Genomic DNA, 18,671 nt, shown 5'->3' with positions numbered 1-18,671 from the left:
GAAAAAGCCATACAAAAAGGCTAAGAGCCTTGTTCAGCCTCACACAGGAAAGTGGCAGAGCTAGGGTATTAATTCAGGCATTCACAATCCAGATCCTCTACACATTTCACTGACATGAAACCCAGAAATTTCAGGTCTATTACCTTGAACCCAGAACTATTTTTTCTCAAACTTGTTTTCTTGTGAGGTATGTATAGGAAAAAAATTGCATACAATACAGTACTGCTTTACAAATATGTAATCTAATACCCAAGTCGAGAAAAAAATGATCCTGAGCTCCTCAAAACTCGTGGGTATCCCTTCCCCATCTTGACCTTTTCTTCTGAGATGAGTCCTCCATGCTGCTGTTTGTAATTTTATTCCTCATGATTACATATTTAAGCTACAGGAATACATCTTATATGGTTTTGCTTATGCTTACCTGTATGTTTTTTTTTGTCTTTCCCATTTGATATTTCATTTTCTGTAGTTATCCATGTTGTGTGTAATTCCAACTTCTTAATTTTTATTGATAGTGTTATCTCATTATATATAATATATACTGCATGTAATATGTATCTTTCTCACTATGTATGTATACAGAGTGTATGGCCGGGCGCGGTGGCTCAAGCCTGTAATCCCAGCACTTTGGGAGGCCGAGACAGGCGGATCACGAGGTCAGGAGATCGAGACCATCCTGGCTAACACGGAACCCCGTCTCTACTAAAAATACAAAAAACTAGCCGGGCGAGGTGGCGGGCGCCTGTAGTCCCAGCTACTTGGGAGGCTGAGGCAGGAGAATGGCGTGAACCCGGGAGGCGGAGCTTGCAGTGAGCTGAGATGCGGCCACTGCACTCCAGCCTGGGCGACAGAGCGAGACTCCGTCTCAAAATAAATAAATAAATAAACAGAGTGTATGCGTTTCACTATATAGACGTATCATTATCTTAGAGTTTCCATATGCATGCCACAGTAAGCCGGTCCCTTCCCCCACCCCCACTCGGTGAGATGGAGTCTTGTTCTGTCACTCAAGCTGGATGGAGTGCAGTGGTGCAATCTCGGCTCACTTCAGCCTCTGTCTTCCAGGTTGAAGCGATTCTTCTGCTTTAGCCTCCCAGGTAACTGGGACTGCAGGCACCCGTCACCATACCCAGCTAATTTTTGTATTTTTAGCAGAGATAGGCTTTTACCATGTTGTCCTGGCTGGTCTCTAACTCCTGACCTCAGGTGATCTGCCCACTTCAGCCTCCCAAAATGCTGGGATTACAGACGTGAGCCACCGTGCTTGGCTGCCGATGCCTTCTATACCTGATGATTGTTTGGGTTGTGTCTAGTCTGCAGTTATCACCAACACTGCAATCGTAATCACTGAAGTATGTGTATCCTGATTTACACAGGTACACATCTCTCGGGGATCTGTTACTGGAAGTGGAATTGATGGATCTTCAATTCAAATGTTGCTCATGGCAGGGTTAATTATAACAAGCACTTTGGTAAACTATCTGCTATTACCTAGAAAACCATGTATACCTTAGACATGCACCAGCCATTCTACTCTGTGGAGTAGGCCACGGAAAAGTACATGCACAGTTGATGAAAAGACATGTATTTAAATGTTTATAGCAGCATTATTTCTAATAGCCAAAAACTGGAAATAAAGCAAAGTGGGTAAGTAAATGGTGGTATATAAATTCAATGGAATTCAACTATAAATAATAAAAAATAATGACCTGTATCTACGTGTAAAAACCTTGATGAATTTTATAAACACAAAGTTGAGCAAAATAATCTAGGCAAAAACTTACCTGTCTGTGAGTTCATCTCTATAACATTCAGAAGTCAGTGTGAAAAGTCAGGATGGTGGTTGCCTGTGAACAGGAGAGAGGCTGTTTTGGGAAGGGCTCACTTGGGTCTTCTCAGTTGCTGGAGTTCACTGTGATCAATTTAGGGTTTGTTTCTTTTTACTGCCACACACACACACATATATATATATATATATATATATTTTTTTTTTTTTTTTTTTTTTTGAGACAGAGTCTCACTCTGTTCCCCAGGCTGGATGCCTGGCTTTTTATATTTTAGTAGAAATGGGGTTTCAGCATGTAGCCCTGGCTGATCTCAAACTCCTGAGCTCAGGAGTCTTTCCTTCTTTACAGGAGGGAAGACCTTTCTTCTACTTTCTGAGAATTCAATAATTGAGTCCATGAAAGAAATTGACAGTAGTCAGATTAACGGGAGAAAAGGTATACAAATTAGATATGGACACAGGGACATCACATGAAAGAAAAGCAAATGTCCCAGAACCCAGTGAGATCCAGAAGCTTCTGTACCCTCTTCTTAGGACAGAGGGTATAGATGATTAGGTAACTTAGGGGAGAGTAAACAGTTTGGGGGAAAGATAAACGGACTGTCGGAAGAACAGGTAACAGCCGGTGACAAAGTCTGCGTGTGTTGTCAAGGTCTACTCTCCTCTCCTGTGATAGGAGCCAGTCTTCCCTGGTTGGTGAGTTTCCTGGGGAGGGAATTCATGACAATTAAGTTCCTTTTGGGTAATCTCTTTAGATAAGGAAGCTCAGAGAAAACCTCTGCCTGTATGAGCTGCTCCCCACATACCCTCAGTTCAGAGTAATCAGCATACCAAAGCATCATATTTTGGGGTGGAGATCCTCCCACCTCAGTCTCTTGAGTAGCTGGGACCACAGGCATGCACCATCATGCCTGGCTAATTTTTTTTAAATTTTTTTCCAGAGACAGAGTCTCACCATATTGCCCAGGCTGGTCTCCAATTCCTGGCCTCGAGTGATCCTCCTACCTCTCTCTCCCAAACAGCTGGGATTACAGGCATGAGTCACCATGCCCAGGCTAGGGGTGGCATTTCCTGAACTCCTTCAGCCCTCTTGGGAAATGTGCAGGCAGGAAGAAAAAAAAATACCCCTGTCCACAGCCAAGTCTTGTTGAACTTATGCTTGGCAGAATAGAACGTTACAGCCAACCACGTGCAAACTGGGATGATAAATGTCTGCGTGTCTGACAGAAGGTTTGGCTTCTGATTCAGCTGTGGTGATTTTTCCATCTACTTAACTCCAAATTCTATTAGCTAGTTTAAACTCTTTATTGGACTATGAACACTGTAAGTACACAATCATATGATTATTTTATCTGTTGACTTAAATAGAATTGTGTATGAAGGCTCTACTGAAGTTATTCAGGGTTGAGTCAGGAAAAGCTAAATTTCAACCTCTTTTAAGAAAAATACTGATGCCTCCAAATCCATAGTATATATGTTGCTTACTAGTTTATAAAGGGCCCCGGAAGAAAGGACATTTCTAGTGTTTTATGTCAATCATAGGAAAATAAGCTGTAATTCTTTAATTATTAAAAGTAGGATTGTGGCCAGCATGGTGGCCCACACTTGTATAGCACTTTGGGAGGCTGAGATGGGAAGATTGCTCAAGGCCAGGAGTTCGAGACAAGCCTGGGTAACATAGCAAGACCCCATCTCTACATAAAGAAAAATGTATGATTGCTTCCCCCCACCAATCCCCGACACTTCCCTGGCTCCAAACCCCAATTCCTCTGCTCTCATTTCTGCTGTGTCTTACTCTATGAAGCTTTCAAAAACTGCCTTTCTAGAGTCCCCCTTTTCCCTTTTATGAATTTATTATTGTTGTTTAATTAAAAGACAGGGTCTCACTCTGTTGCCCAGGCTGGGTGCAGTTCTGCGATCACTACAGCCTCAGTCTCCAAGCGATCCTCCCATCTTAGCCTCCCCAGTGGCTGGGACCATAGGTGCATGCCACCATGCCCAGCTAATTTTTTTTTTTGAGATGGAGTCTTGCTCTGTTGCCCAGGCTGGAGTGCAGTGGCGCAATCTCGGCTCACTGCAAGCTCCGCCTCCCGGGTTCACGCCATTCTCCTGCCTCAGCCTCCTGAGTAGTGGTAGCCCCTGCCACCATGCCCAGCTAATTTTTTGAATTTTTAGTAGAGACAGGGTTTCACCATGTTAGCCAGGATGGTCTCGGTCTCCTGACCTCATGTTCCGCCCGCCTTGGCCTCCCAAAGTGCTGGTATTACAGGCGTGAGCCGCCGCGCCCAGACCACTAATTTTTTAATCCTTTTGTCGAGATGGGGGTCTCACTATGTTAATCTAGTTTCAAACTCCTGGCATCAAGCAATCCTTCTGTCCAAAGTGCTGAGATTGCAGGCATAAGCCGCTGTGCCAGGCCCCTCATTCTTTAAATAGCTACTTTAGATTCTATTGTGATGCTATTTTAATAATTTTCCCATTTTCCAACTTTTATTATACTAATGAGTAGGTGATTCCTTTTTAAATTATATATGTAAATTTTTATATATTTGAATAATATGTTTACATAGTTAAAAAATCAAAATATACAAAAAGCATACAGTGAGAAGTCATCTTTCCATCCGTAATGACAATATATCCCCTTTTGCCTGGCATAGATGCACACATAAATTATTGTCCTGACATGATTATGAATAATCCTACTTTCTGTCAGAAGTGTGCTCGTTTGGATGATAAATTATACAGACATTCTGCTTATATCCTTGCTGCTTCACCATGCTGTTATGTTCCTTCCAGTTCAGAGGCAAATGTGGTATCGTTGCCTATGTCTCTTCCAGAGGAATTTTATTTGTATTTTGTAAGTACATACATGAATTCTGTTTTTTTGCACTTTTAAACAAATGGATGTATCCATGCTGTTTTAATTTAAATTTTTACTTTGAAACAACCTTAAACTTACAGAAGTTAAAAGAATATTAGTAGCCAGGTATGCTGGCTCACAGGTATAATCCCAGCACTGTGGGAGGCTGAGATGGGTGGATCGCTTGAGGCCAGGAGTTCGAGACCAGCCTGGGCAGCATAATGAGACCTCCTCTCTACAAAAAAAAAAATGTAAAAGTTAGTTGGGTGTGGTGTTACATGCCTATAGTCCCAGCCACTCAGGAGGCTGAGGCAGGAGGATCGCTTGAGTCCAGGAGTTAGAGGCTGCACTGAACCATGATCACACCCCTGCACTCCAGCCTGGATGATAGAGTGAGACCCTGTTGCTTAAAAGAATGTTAAAAAAAAAAACCCTACCCTTTACCCAAATTCACAAATACTAATATATTTTCACATTAGTTAATCAATTTTTCTCCTTCCCTCCCTCTTTCGTTTCTCCCTCTTTTGTTTTTTGTTTTGTTTTGTTTTTTGGTTTTTTTTGGAGACAGGGTCTTGGTTTGTCACCCAGGCTGGGGTGCAATGGCACACTCATAGCTCACTGACATTTCAAACTCCTGGGCTCAAAGAAACCTCCTGCCCGAGCCTCCAGAGTAGCTGGGACTACCGCTATATGTCTCTGTACCTGGCTAATTTTAAACTTTTTTTATAGAGACAGGATCTTGCCATGTTGCCCAGACTGATCTCAAACTTCTGGGCTCAAGTGATCCTCCCACCTTGACATCCCAAAGTGTTTTGATTACAGGCATGAGCCACAAAGCCTGGCCTCCTTTCCCTCTTTTTCTTCTCCTTCTGTTTCCCCCTGCTTATAAACTTTTTAATTTTTTTTTTTTTTTTTTTTTTACTTTTGACCACTTTGGGAGAAGGTTGCAGACATCATGTCCCTAATGCATTTCCTGAGAACCGGGATATATATTTGGATAACCATAGTAAAGATATTAATTCAGGAAATGTAACAATACAATTATTTTGTCTAATCTACAGGCTATAACCCAATGTCTTCATTTGCCCCAATAATGTTATTTACGACTTTTTCATGTTAAGTATCTTGTTTAACACTATGTATCTTATCAGTCTGCCATAATGTTTAATATCTTTACTCTGGAATGCTTCCTCTGCCTGCCTCTGTCTTTCATGTGTTTGTGACTTTTGAAGCGTGCATGCTAGGTGTGTTACAGAATGCCCTCGGCTTGTGACTTTTGAAGCGTGCATGCTAGGTGTGTTACAGAATGCCCTCAGCTTGAGTCCATCTGAAGTGTTCTTAAGACTGGATTCTACTGATGCTGCTTTGGTTGGCACAACACAGTTTTTCCCAGTGTGGTCATCAAAATGATGTTTTATGGCTAAACCATTCTTTCAACATTTAATCATCAAGGAAATGTAAATCGAAACCACAATGAGATATCATCTCCTCCCAGTTAGAATTGCTGTTATCACGAAGACATAAAAATGAATGCTGGCGAGGATGCAGACGAAAGGGAGCTCTCCCACACTTTGGATGAGAATGCGACTTAGTATAGTCAATATGGAAAACAGTATGCAGAGTCCTCAAAAAACTACAAATGGAACTACCCTATGAACCAGCAATTCCACTGCTGAGTATTTGTCCAGTTAAATCAGCGTATTGAAGAGATAGCTGCACTCTTGTGTTCATTGCAGCATTATTCATGATAGCTAAGATATGGAATCCACCGAAGTGTTCACCAGCAGATAAATGGATTAAAAGAATGTGGTGCATATACACAATTGAATACTACTTAGCCATAAAAAAGAATGAAATCCTGTCATTCATAGCAGCATGGATGGAACTGGAGGACATTATGTTAAGTGAAATAAGCCAGGCACAGAAAGATAAATGGCTTAAAAAGTTGACCTCATAGAAGTAGAGAGCAGAATTGTAATTAATAATCACAATTATAAATAATGGTCAGTATCAAAAAATATTGTCATCCTACAGTGCTACAGAACATTAGAACTTGTTTTTCCTATCTAGCTGTAATTTTCCCTCTTTTATTTTTTTTGGAACAGGGTCTTGTCCTGTCACCCAGGCATGACACGATCACAGCTCACTGCAGCTTAAACGATCCTCCTGCCTCAGCTTCTGGAGTAGCTACAGACACATGCCATCATGCCTAGCTATTTTTAAAAATTTTCCATAAAGATGGGGTCTTACCATGTTGCCCAGGCTAGTCTCAAACTCCTGGCATAAAACAATCCTCCTGCTGTTGTCTCCCAAAGTGCTAGGATTACAGGTATGAGCCATCACGCCCAGCTCCAATTTTTAGGTACCCCAGAACACATTCCAAGCTTGTCTTGTACCTCTCCTGTCCCGACTTTTTAAAATTTTATTATTTTTTTTGTTTTTGGGAGACGGAGTCTTGCTTTGTCGCCCAGGCTGGAGTGCGGTGGCCTGATCTCGGCTCACTGCAAGCTCCGCCTCCCGGGTTCACGCCATTCTCCTGCCTCAGCCTCCCAAGTAGCTGGGACTACAGGCACCCGCCACCACGTCCAGCTAAATTTTTGTATTTTTTTTAGAAGAGACGGGGTTTCATCGTGTTAGGATGATCTCGATCTCCTGACCTCATGATCTGCCTGCCTCGGTCTCCCAAAGTGCTGGGATTACAGGCTTGAGCCACCACGCCCGGCCTGTCCCCACTTTTGAATCAGCTGTTTTTTTTCCAAGGAATCCTGATTTCTGTTGTGGAGAAAGGTACTTAGAAACCAAGGTCTTGGTGCTACTGGTATGTTATTGCTTTTAGGACCTTTCAAATATACAGGATATGAAGATATAGCTGTATGCATGTAACTCTATTGTGTATATATGTATATAACTATGTGCGTGTATGTGTATATATATATCTTCATGTACTTTTAGTGATATTTTCCATCCCAATCTACGCCGCAGGGTTTTTCCTTGCCTTTCCTATTTGTAGAGCTTCCTTCCACATTGAGAACCTTATCTCCCAGTGAGCGTCACCCCATTTCTGTCTCATCTCTTTCCCTACTCTGCCCCTTGCCTCCTAGGGTCCCCTTTCCTCTCATCAGTTGTCAGACAAGAGGAGCATCATGCACACATCTTAGATTTAATATCAAACTTTTAAAATCTTCAGGGAAATGTAAGCAGGCTTCTGCAGGGAAAGGGGCTAGGTCTGGGAAGATGGGGAGTACTTGCGGGCACCTGGGAAGCTCAGGGAAGCAGCAGGCACCCTGTCAATGGGGTGTCCACTCATGAGGGTGGCAGACTGTCTCCCTGAGTTCTGGGTGGCAGCAGCAGCCCAGGGCCTTGGGCTGAGGCCCAGCCAACCCTCTGTGGGGCTGCCACACCACTTCCTAAAAAGGCATAAACACATTTTCTTCCAAGTGGAGTCCAGCGTATTTTATTTTCCTGTTGAATGGTAGACAGCATGAGGGCAGGGTCCCTGTGGTGATTTTTCTGCCAGTAATAGTTTCTGCAAGAGCAACAGTTACGTATTTTTCTAATAAAATCAATTAAGGCAGTAACAAGTTTGCTCAAAGAATCAACCTGAACATATATATATATATTATGTATCAATAAAAATTTTTTTTCCAGATTAAAAATGTAAAACTTATACCACAGTCAAAACAAACAAAAAAAACTTTAAGATTGATCTTTCATCTTTCATAGTGATTTGGCCTATGAGTAAATGTTAAAGATGATTTATTTGGTTTCTTTTTATTTCAGTGATGAGATGGAGAAGTATATTTTACATAAAAGGGCAAAAAATATTTTATGCATAGATTTTTTTTTTTTTTTTTTTTTTTTTTTTGAGACGGAGTCTGGCTCTGTTGCCCAGGCTGGAGTGCAGTGGCCGGATCTCAGCTCACTGCAAGCCCCGCCTCCCGGGTTCACGCCATTCTCCTGCCTCAGCCTCCCGAGTAGCTGGGAGTACAGGCGCCCGCCACCTCGCCCGGCTAATTTTTTTTGTATTTTAGTAGAGACGGGGTTTCACCGTGTTAGCCAGGATGGTCTCGATCTCCTGAACTCGTGATTCGCCCGTCTTGGCCTCCCAAAGTGCTGGGATTACAGGCTTGAGCCACCGCGCCCGGCTGCATAGATATTTTTTTTTTTTGCCTATGCCCTTAGTTTAAATCCTCAGAATATACATTATTGTCTTCAGAAATCAATCTAGATTTACCTGTACCTTATTAGAACTCAGCTTTCCTGGGTGTGGTACACACACCTGTAGTGCCAGCACTTTGGGAGAACGAGGAGGGAGGATTGCTTGAGCTCGGGAATTTGAGACCGGCCTGGGAAACATGGTGAAACCCTGTCTCTACAAAAATACAAAAAAAAAAAAAAAAAAAAAAAAAAAAAAGGCTGAGCACGTTGGTTCACGCTTGTAATCCCAGCACTTTGGGAGGCTGAGGTGGGTGGATCACGAGGTCAGGAGTTCAAGACCAGCCTAGCCAACAGGTAAAACTCCGTTTCTACTAAAAATATGAAAATTAACTGGATGTGGTGGTGAGTGCCTATAAATCCAGCTAATCGGGAGACTAAGGCAGGAGAATCGCTTCAACCCAGGAGGCAGAGGTTGCAGTGAGCCGAAATCACGCCACTGCACTCCAGTTTGGGCAACAGGGCAAGATTCTGTCTCGGGGAAAAAAAAAAAATTAGCCGGGCATGGTGGTGCACACCTACAGTCCCAGCTACTCAAGAGGCTGAGGTGGGGAGCCCTAGTGGGTGTAGTGAGCCAAGATCACACCACTGCACTCCAGCCTGGGCGACAGAGTGAGACCCTGTCTCAAAAAAACAAAACACTGAGCTTTAATTTTATAAAACTTTTTTCTAGTTGAGAGTACATTGCTACAAGCTAACTTTATAGAAGTCATATTCTGGCTGGCACGGTGGCTCACACCTGTAATCCCAGCACTTTGGGAGGCCGAGGCTGGTGGATCACGAGGTCAAGAGATCAAGACCATCTGGCCAACATGGTGAAACCCTATCTCTACTAAAAATACAAAAATTAGCTGTCTGTGGTGACGCATGCCTGTAGTCCCAGCTACTTGGGAAGCTGAGGCAGGAGAATCGCTTGAATCTGGCAGGTGGAGGTTGCAGTGAGCGGACATCGTGCCACTGCACCCCAGCCTGGTGACAAAGTGAGACTCTGGTTCCAAAAAAAAAAAAAAAGGTCATATTCTTTGATTACTAGGAACTTTGCAATTTGTTTTGCTGCTTCTGATTTTTATTTTTGCCTGGCACAACATTTCCTTCCTTGGCCCTGTCTATATTAATAATGCTGCCAGGATATAATGAATGATTTTATTCCAGTATTTTCTACCTTAATTATGTTAAAGAAAAACAAAAGCTGGATATTAGTTATAGTGATAAGGACACATTTTAATCACTAATAACTATTGTAATAGTGAAGAGAGTCCAGCATGATCTGAGCTCAACTTTGGTGTGTGCAGAGGTGACTGGGTGTTTTAAAGGAAGAATGAAGCTGGGTGTGTACTGGACACTGGGATGAAGCTACTGCAGAGGCTGAGGCAGAAGGATTGCTTGAGCCAGGGGTTTGAGATCAGCCTGGGCAATACATCAAGACAGGCTGGGTGGGGTGGCTCATGCCTGTAATCTACACTTTGGGAGGTGGAGGTGGATGAATGGCTTGAGTTCTGGAGTTCGAGACCAGCCTAGGCAACATCGTGAAACACTGTCTCTACAAAAAATACAAAAATTAGCAGGGAATGGTGGCATGTGGCTGTAGTCCCAGCTACTCAGGGGGCTTGGGTGGGAGGATCCCTTGAATTTGAGGAGGCAGAGTTTGCAGTGAGCCAAGATCTCACCACTTCACTGTAGCCTAGGCTACAGAGTGAGACCCTGTCTCGGGAAAAAAAAAAAAAAAAGACTTTGCTTCACCCACAAATGGAAAATGAGGGACTAGGAGGGAGTTGAGTTGGGGGGCAGGGTATGCTTGACAGTCAGGGAAATACAAATTTACCAAAAGTGGCTGGTCCACGTAAAACCCAACTGGGATTGCTAACTGGTGCTGTTTGAAGTTAGGCTCTGACCCTCGCACAGAGGCCAGGAGACAGGACCCTATCTTCTGGTGTTGGCTGGAACAAACAGGAAATTCATTTGGGAGCCTTCACTTTTTTCAGACAGGTTATCTAAGAGGTATAGGGTCAACCAGGGGATGTGGCCTTGAGCTGCTAGAATCTATGTTAGTATTTTGTTCAAATATTTACAGGCCTAGGTTAAGACCGACTTTGTTTCTTTGTTTTTTGAGATAGAGTTTTGCTCTTGTCGCCCACGCTGAAGTGCAATGGCGTGATCTTGGCTCACTGCAACCTCTGCCTTCTGGGTTCAAGTGATCCTCCTGCCTCAGCATCCCGAGGAGCTGAGATTACAGGTGCTTGCCACCACGACTGGCCAATTTTTGTATTTTTCGTAGACACGGGGTTTCACCATGATGTCCAGGCTGGCTGAAACCCCATCTCTATTAAAAATAACAAAAATTAGCCAGGTGTAGTGGTGCACGCCTGTAATCCCAGCTACTTGGGAGGCTGAGGCAGGAGAATCGTTTGAACCTGGGAGGCGGAGGTTGCAGTGAGCCGAGATCATGCCGTTGCACTCTAGCCTGGGCAACAGAGTGAGACTCAAAAAATAAATACTTGCAAAAACCAAAAGAATACCATTTAATAAAAATTACATAAGATTCAAATGGCACAGTCCATAAATGAAGTTTTATTGGAATACACTCATGCCCACCTGTTTACATATTGTCTGTGACTGCTTTCCCACTACGAAAGTTGAGTGGTTGTGAGCGATGGCCCTCAAAGCCTAAAATATTTACTGTCTTGCTCTCCTCTCTACAGAAGAAGGCTGCTGATCTCTGACTGATTCATCGATTGATTATTATTTGAAACGGGGTTTCACTCTGTCATCCAGGCTATAATGCAGTGGTGTCATCTCAGCTCACTGCAACCTCCACCTCCCAGGCTCAAGCAATCCTATCTCAGCCTCCTAAGTAGCTGGAACCACAGGCGTGTGCCACCGCTCGCAGCTAATCTTTTGTATTTTTGGTAGAGATGGGGTTTCACCATATTTCCCAGGCTGGTCTAAAACTCCTGAGCTCAAGTGATCTGCCTGCCTCAGCCTCCCAAAGTGCTGGGACTAGAGGCATGAGCCACCATGCCTGACTGACCTCCGATTTATATGGCCAGGTGGGGACAGGTGCTCAGTTGCTTGTGCATATGTTGTTTGGAGATCACAAGTTAGCAAGATAAAAGCGCATTCATCACAGAGGTTTCAGTCTAGTAGAAGTTAAATTTTTGTACCAGGTGCAGTGGTTCACGCCTGTAATCCCAGCACTTTGGGAGGCCGAGGCAGGCACATTGCCTGAGCTCAGGAGTTCGAGACCAGCCTGGGCAATACGGTGAAACCCCATCTTTACTAAAATACAAAAAACTAGCTGGGCATGGCAGCATGCGCCTGTAGTCCCAGCTGCTTGGGAGGCTGAGGCAGGGGAACCCTGGAGGTGGAGGTTGCAGTGAGCCAAGATCGGGCCACTGTACTCCAGCATGGGTGACAGAGCGAGAGTTTGTCTCAAAAACAAACAAACCAAAAAAAAACAAAAAAAAAAACCCAAAAAACCAAAGTTCAATTTTTGTTTAATAGGTGAGATCATTTGAAAGATAGATATAAATACTGATGTACGCATTGTGCTTTGTGAATGAATCTCTGCCTTCAAAACATTCCTGAGAAGCTTTCTGAAGGGTTCAAGCTGAAAACAGAAGAATGGAGAAAGAGATATTCTAAAAGCTAGGAGGCAAGAGTCTGCGCTAAGATTTGGATGTGACAGGACCATGAGTGGATAGAGAATGTTTTGTTTCTTGAGTGGAAAGTGGGAAGCATTTTGGGAACAGGGTAAGGAAGAGAGAGGAGGCTCCAATGTTTCCAAGGAGTCCTGCCCACACCAAGAAGTCTGGACTGGAGGTTATTTGCTTCAAACATGTCATCTCAAGCGTGCGTGATCTATTTGGAGCAAATAAAGTCAAGGAAGTTTTAAACAGGAGAGTTTTCAGAGCAGTGGAGTCTGAAAAGTTGCCCTAAAATAAGGTTGAGCATAAGAAAGTCCTTCCTGCTTCTGGAAAAAGTGGACTGTGGATGCTCACTCTTTGGGGCCAGACAGAGAAGAGTTAAAAATTATGTGCTGGGTGCGGTAGCTCACGCCTGTAATCCTCGGAGGCCGAGGTGGGTGGATCATGAGGTCAGTTTGAGACCAGCCTGGCCAACATAGTGAAAACCACGTCTCTCCTAAAAATACAAAAATTAGCTGAGCATGGTGGCGCACGCCTGTAGTCCCAGTTACTTGAGAGGCTGTGGCAGGAGAATCACTTGAACCCAGGAGGCAGAGGTTGTGGTGAGCTGAGATTACACCACTGCACTCCAGCCTGGGGAACAGAGCTAGACTCCATCTCAAAAAAAAAAAAAAAAAAAAAAAATGTGTTATTTCTCCCTTTTGCACCTAATCTCCCACTGGAGATGACTGCAACTTTCCTGTGAATTCTGAACCTGCTGCCAAAAGATACTTCTTTATATTCCATGATTTTTGTGTAAAACTTTGTGGTGAGAATTGGAGAAAGCTGAATTTGCTGCTTTGCATCGAGAGTGAGGAGGCCAAGTTAGGCTCCCATGTTAATTTGCAGAAAGCCCATATTCCCGATCTGGTAGGGATGGTGGTGCTGAAGGTGTTGGAAACCAAAATCTTGGCAGAAACGGAGTCAGCTTTGAACATGGTACAAATTTGGACCAAGGGACTAGTGATGATTCAGGTCAGGATGTTGGGAACTGTATTGGTCCGTTCTTGCGCTACTATAAAGAACTACCTGAGACTGGCTCATTTATAAAGAAAAGAGGTTTAATTGGCTAATGATTCCACAGGCTCTAAAGGAATCACGGCTGAGGAGTCCCTAAGAAACTTGCATCATGGCAGAAGGCAAAGGGGAAGCAGGCACATCTTTACATGGCAGGAGAGAGAGAGCAAGGGGGGTAGGTTCTATATACTTTCAAACAACCAGATCTTGTGATCTATCACAAGAACAGCACCAAAGGGGAAGTCCACCCCCATGATCTAGTCACATTCCACCAGGCCCCACGTCCAACATTGGGGATTACAATTTGACATGAGATTTGGATGGGGACACAGACTCAAACCACATCAGACACCAAAGAAATATTTTACTTATTTTCAGTTGTCAATGGAATTCTGATGAGAAATAAATGTATCTTGCCAATAACTTACAAAGTAATAAAACCGGCCATGTGCGATGGCTTACATCTGTTAATCCCAGCACTTTGGGAGGCTGAAGCGGGTGGATCACAAGGTCAGGAGATCAAGACCATCCTGGCCAACGTGTTGAAACTCTGTCTCTACTAAAAATACAAAAATTAACTGGACGTGGTGGCGCATGCCTCTAATCCCAGCTACTTGGGAGGCTGAGGCAGGATAATAGCTTGAACCAGGGAGCCAGAGCTTGCAGTGAGCCGAGATCGTGCCACAGCACTCCAGCCTGGTGACAGAGTGAGACTCTGTCTAAAGCAAAAAAACAAACCAAAACAATTCGCCTGGAAATGTATAATATATTGACACTTTTTAGTATTTAAAAAGTTTTCAGTGATACCCTGTATCTACAAAAAAAAAAAACAAAAGAGCAAGACAAAAACAAACAGGCGTGGTGATGTGCACCTATAGTCCCAGCTACCCAGGAGGCTGCGGTGGGAGGATTGCTTGAGCCTAAAAGTTCAAGCTATGATCTCACCACTGTACTCTAGCCTGGATGACAGAGCGAGACTGTGTCTAAAAAAATTTTTTTAATTAAAAAAAAATTCATCTTGACTTGCTTTTCATGTGAATCTGGTATACTTGCTACTTTTTGATAATGCTTTGCACTTTTTAAATTGTGGTAAAAACATTACATAAAACTTCCATCTTCCACATTTTAAGTGTCCAGCTCAGAGGCATTAAGTGCATTCACACTGATGTGCAACCATCACCACCATCTAGCTCTAGAACTTTTTGTCTTACATAAGTGAAAATTACCCATTAAATAATAACTCCGTTTCCTCCTCCGCCGACCCCATCCCCTGGCAACCACCATTCTACTTCCTGTCTCCATGACATTTGATTAGTCTAGATACCTCATATAAGTGGAATCATACAGTATTTGTCCTTTTGTGTCTGGCTTATTTAACTCGGTGTAATGTTTCCAAAATCCATGCATGTTGTAGCATACATCAGAATGTACTTTCTTTTTGAGGTTGAATGATACGCCATTGCATGTATACGTTATGTTTTATTTATTAATCCATCAATGGACATTGAGGTTGCTTCTGCCTTTTGGGTAATGCGAATAATACTGCTATGAACATGGGTGTGCAAATATCTCTTTGAGTTTCTGCTCCTAATTCTTTTTTTTTTTTTTTTTTTTTTTTTTTGAGCTGGAGCCTTGCTCTTTTGCCCAGGCTGGACTGCAGTGCCATGCTGTGATCTCGGCTCACTGCAATCTCCGCCTCCCAGGTTCAAGCAATTTTCACTTGATTCTCCTGCCTCAGCCTCTCAAGTAGCTGGAATTAAAGGCTCAAACCAATACACCAGGCTAATTTTTTTATATTTTTGGTAGATTTGGGGTTTCACCATGTTGGCCAGGCTGGTCTTGAACTCTTGAACTCAAGCGATCCACCCGCCTTGGCCTCCCAGAGTGCTGGGATTACAGGTGTGAGCCACCATGCCTGGCCTTCTGCTTCTAATTCTTTTAGATATAACCCTGAAGTGATGATGCTAGATTATTGTAGTGTTCTGTGCCCAGGTCTTAATTTATGGAGATGACTGAGTGATGACATGGAGAGACCAGTGCTACTGAAGTTTTTTTTTTTTTTTTTTTTTGAGATGGAGTTTCGCTCTTGTGCAGGCTAGAGTGCAACTGTGCGACCTCGGCTCACTGCAATCTCTGTCTCCTGGGTTCGAGCGATTCTCCTGCCTCAGCCTCCTAAGTAGCTGGGCTTGTAGACTCCCACCACCACGCGTGGCTAATATTTTGTGTATTTAGTAGAGACAGGGTTTCACCATGTTGGCCAGTCTGGTCTTGAACTCCTGATCTCACGTGATCTGCCTGCTTCGGCTTCCCAAAGTGCTGGGATTACATGGGTGAGCCACCACGCCTGGCCAATTGAAGATTTTTATTCCTTACATTTTTTTTTTTTTTGAGACGGAGTCTCGCTCTGTCGCCCAGGCTGGAGTGCAGTGGCTGCATCTCAGCTCACTGCAAGCTCCGCCTCCCGGGTCTACGCCATTCTCCTGCCTCAGCCTCCCGAGTAGCTGGGACTACAGGCGCCCGCCACCTCACCTGGCTAGTTTTTTGTATTTTTTAGTAGAGACGGGGTTTCACCGTGTTAGCCAGGCTGGTCTCGATCTCCTGACCTTGTGATCCGCCCGTCTCGGCCTCCCAAAGTGCTGGGATTATAGGCTTGAGCCACCGCGCCCGGCCTATTCCTTACATTTTTCCAGGAAGGGGGCATGCCACACTACACCACAGCACATGAGGAGCACTAGGTTTTGGTCTGGACGCAGAAGATAGCAGTGAAGGGGAAAATCTAGGGTAAAGCCTTTACTGGGAACTCCAAGGGAAACAGGGCAAGTTTGAGCATAGGATGGGTTAGTTTAAATAATTCTGGTTGGCTTTGGGCTATAGGGATGGTCTCTAGAGGCTTGGTTTGTGCCCTGGGTATGTAGAGTATGGGAAATAGTGGCCAGCGAGAGTTAGCTAAGGAGTTGGCTGGTCTACAGACTGGGATTGGTCGTTTGGCATATGAAAGACATGCTTATAGACAAATCATTGTATTTGGGAATTAGGTAGCTTTGGGAGGGGCATTCTCTCCCATGATTTGCAAGGCCCTCAAAAGCCAGAGCAACAAAAATACAGAAAATAAGATATAGTTAATATAATTGGCTCGGTGATGAATGGATCCCAAATAGACAGACACAGAAGCTAAGAAAACCCAGAACACATGGTAATTCTTCTTTTGCATTTTTTGAGGAAACCACATAGTGTTTTGCATAGTGCCTGCAAAATCTTCCATTCCTACCAACATTCTACAAGGTTGTCAATTCATCTGGTCTTCACCATCACTTACGTTCTGTTTCTTCTTTGTTTTATAGTAGCCATCCAAATGGGTGTGAAGTGGTATCTCACTGTGATTTTGATTTTGATTTCCCTGATGATTAGTGATGCCGAGCATCTTTTCATGTGCTTCTTGGCCATTTGTATGTCTTTGGAGAATTCTCATGAAGACATTTGCCCATTTATTTGTATGTATGTATGTATGTATGTATGTATGTATGTATGTATTGAGATGGAGTCTCTTTCTGTTGCCCAGGCTGGAATGCAATGGCCTAGTCTCGGCTCACTGCAACCTCTGTCTCCTGGGATCAAGCAATTCTCCTGCCTCAACCTCATGAGTAGCTAGGATTACAGATGTGCACCACCATGCCTGGCCAATTTTTGTATCTTTAGTAGAGACGGGGTTTCACCATGTTGACCAGGCTGGTCTTGAACTCCTGACCTCAAATGATCCACTCACCTCAGCCTCCCAAAATGCTGGGATTACAGGCGTGAGCCGCTGCACCTGGCTTGGCCCATTTTAAAATCACGTTTTTGTTTTTTTTTTTTTTTAATGTCGATTATAGAATTCTTTTTTTTTTTTTTTTTTTTGATAGAGTCTCACTCTGTCACCCAGGCATGATCTTGGCTCACTGCAACCTCCACCTTCCGGGTTCAAGCGATTCTCTTGCTTCAGCCTCACAAGTAGCTGGGATTACAGACGTGCACTACCACGCCCAGCTAATTTTTGTATTTTTAGTAGAGACGTGATTTCACCTTGTTGTCCAGGCTGGTCTCAAACCGTTGGCCTCCTGTGATTCACCCACCTTGGCCTCCCAAAATGCTAGGCTTACAGGCATGAGCCACTGTGCCTGGCTGAGGAGTCTTATATCTATGTGTACTATTAACATCTTATCAAATATGTGATTTGCAAATATTTTCTCCCATTTTATTTGTTGCCTTTTCACTCTGTTGATTGTGTCCTTTGATGCACAGAAGGTTTTGATTTTGATATACTCCAGTTTATCTATTTTTGTGTTTCCTTAGCTTTTGGTGTTGTAGTCAAGAAATCATTGCCAAATCCCAAGTTATGAAGCTTTTTTTCTGACAGTTTTATAGCTTTAGGTCTTATATTTAGGTCTCTGATCCATTTCAAGTTCATTTTTGTATATGATGTAAGGAAAGGGTCCAACTTCATTCTTTTGCATGTGGATATCCAGTTTTCCCAGTACCACGTGTTGAAAAGGCTGTCCTTTCCCCATTGAAGGTCTTGGCACACTTGTTGAAAATCATTTGACCATATGGGAGAGCTTATTTCTGGGCTCTCTATTCTATTCCAGTTGCTATGTTTTGCATTCTTTTTAAAAAATATTTTTGGTCTTTACATTTCAGAATCAGCATTTCAAATGTGACTTGTAGGACTATGTGCAGTGAGGAAGATGGTTAATCATCCTATTCTGACCAGGAGTTCTGACAACTTTGCTGCTGTAGGCGAAGTGTCTAAGGCAGGTGTCGGCAAATTCTCCTCTAAAGGAGCTGCGTGTATGTGTGTTTGTGTGTGTGAGTGAAAAAGAGGGTGAGATGTATTTTAAATTATTTTAAGAAATTGGCTTACATGATGGTACAGTCTTACAAGCCAAAAATCTGCAGAGTAGGCTGGTAGTCTGGAAACCCAGGGAAGAGTTGCGGTGTTAAGTGTTAAGTCTGAAACTAGTCTGGAGGCAGAATTCCCTCTCTTCCTCGAGAGATCTTCATCTGTTTTATTTTCTTTTTGTTTTTGTTTTTTGTTTGTTTTTTTTTTGACACAGAGTCTCGCAGCCCAGGCTGG

At 43.3% G+C, this 18,671-nt stretch overlaps 1 long non-coding RNA gene across 2 annotated transcripts in view; it reads left to right on the top strand.

Annotated features, from left to right (window-relative positions):
* The window catches only part of LOC141407156 (uncharacterized), a 94,073-nt gene that overhangs the window by 60,825 nt on the left and 14,577 nt on the right, over nucleotides 1-18,671 (top strand). The gene's annotated exons all lie outside the window — the stretch shown is intronic.

This window comes from Macaca fascicularis, chromosome 7, assembly GCF_037993035.2.
Source record: "Macaca fascicularis isolate 582-1 chromosome 7, T2T-MFA8v1.1".
NCBI lineage: Eukaryota > Metazoa > Chordata > Mammalia > Primates > Cercopithecidae > Macaca > Macaca fascicularis.
Note: the sequence above shows the minus strand (reverse complement) of the source record. Positions and strands in the feature narration are given on the sequence as shown.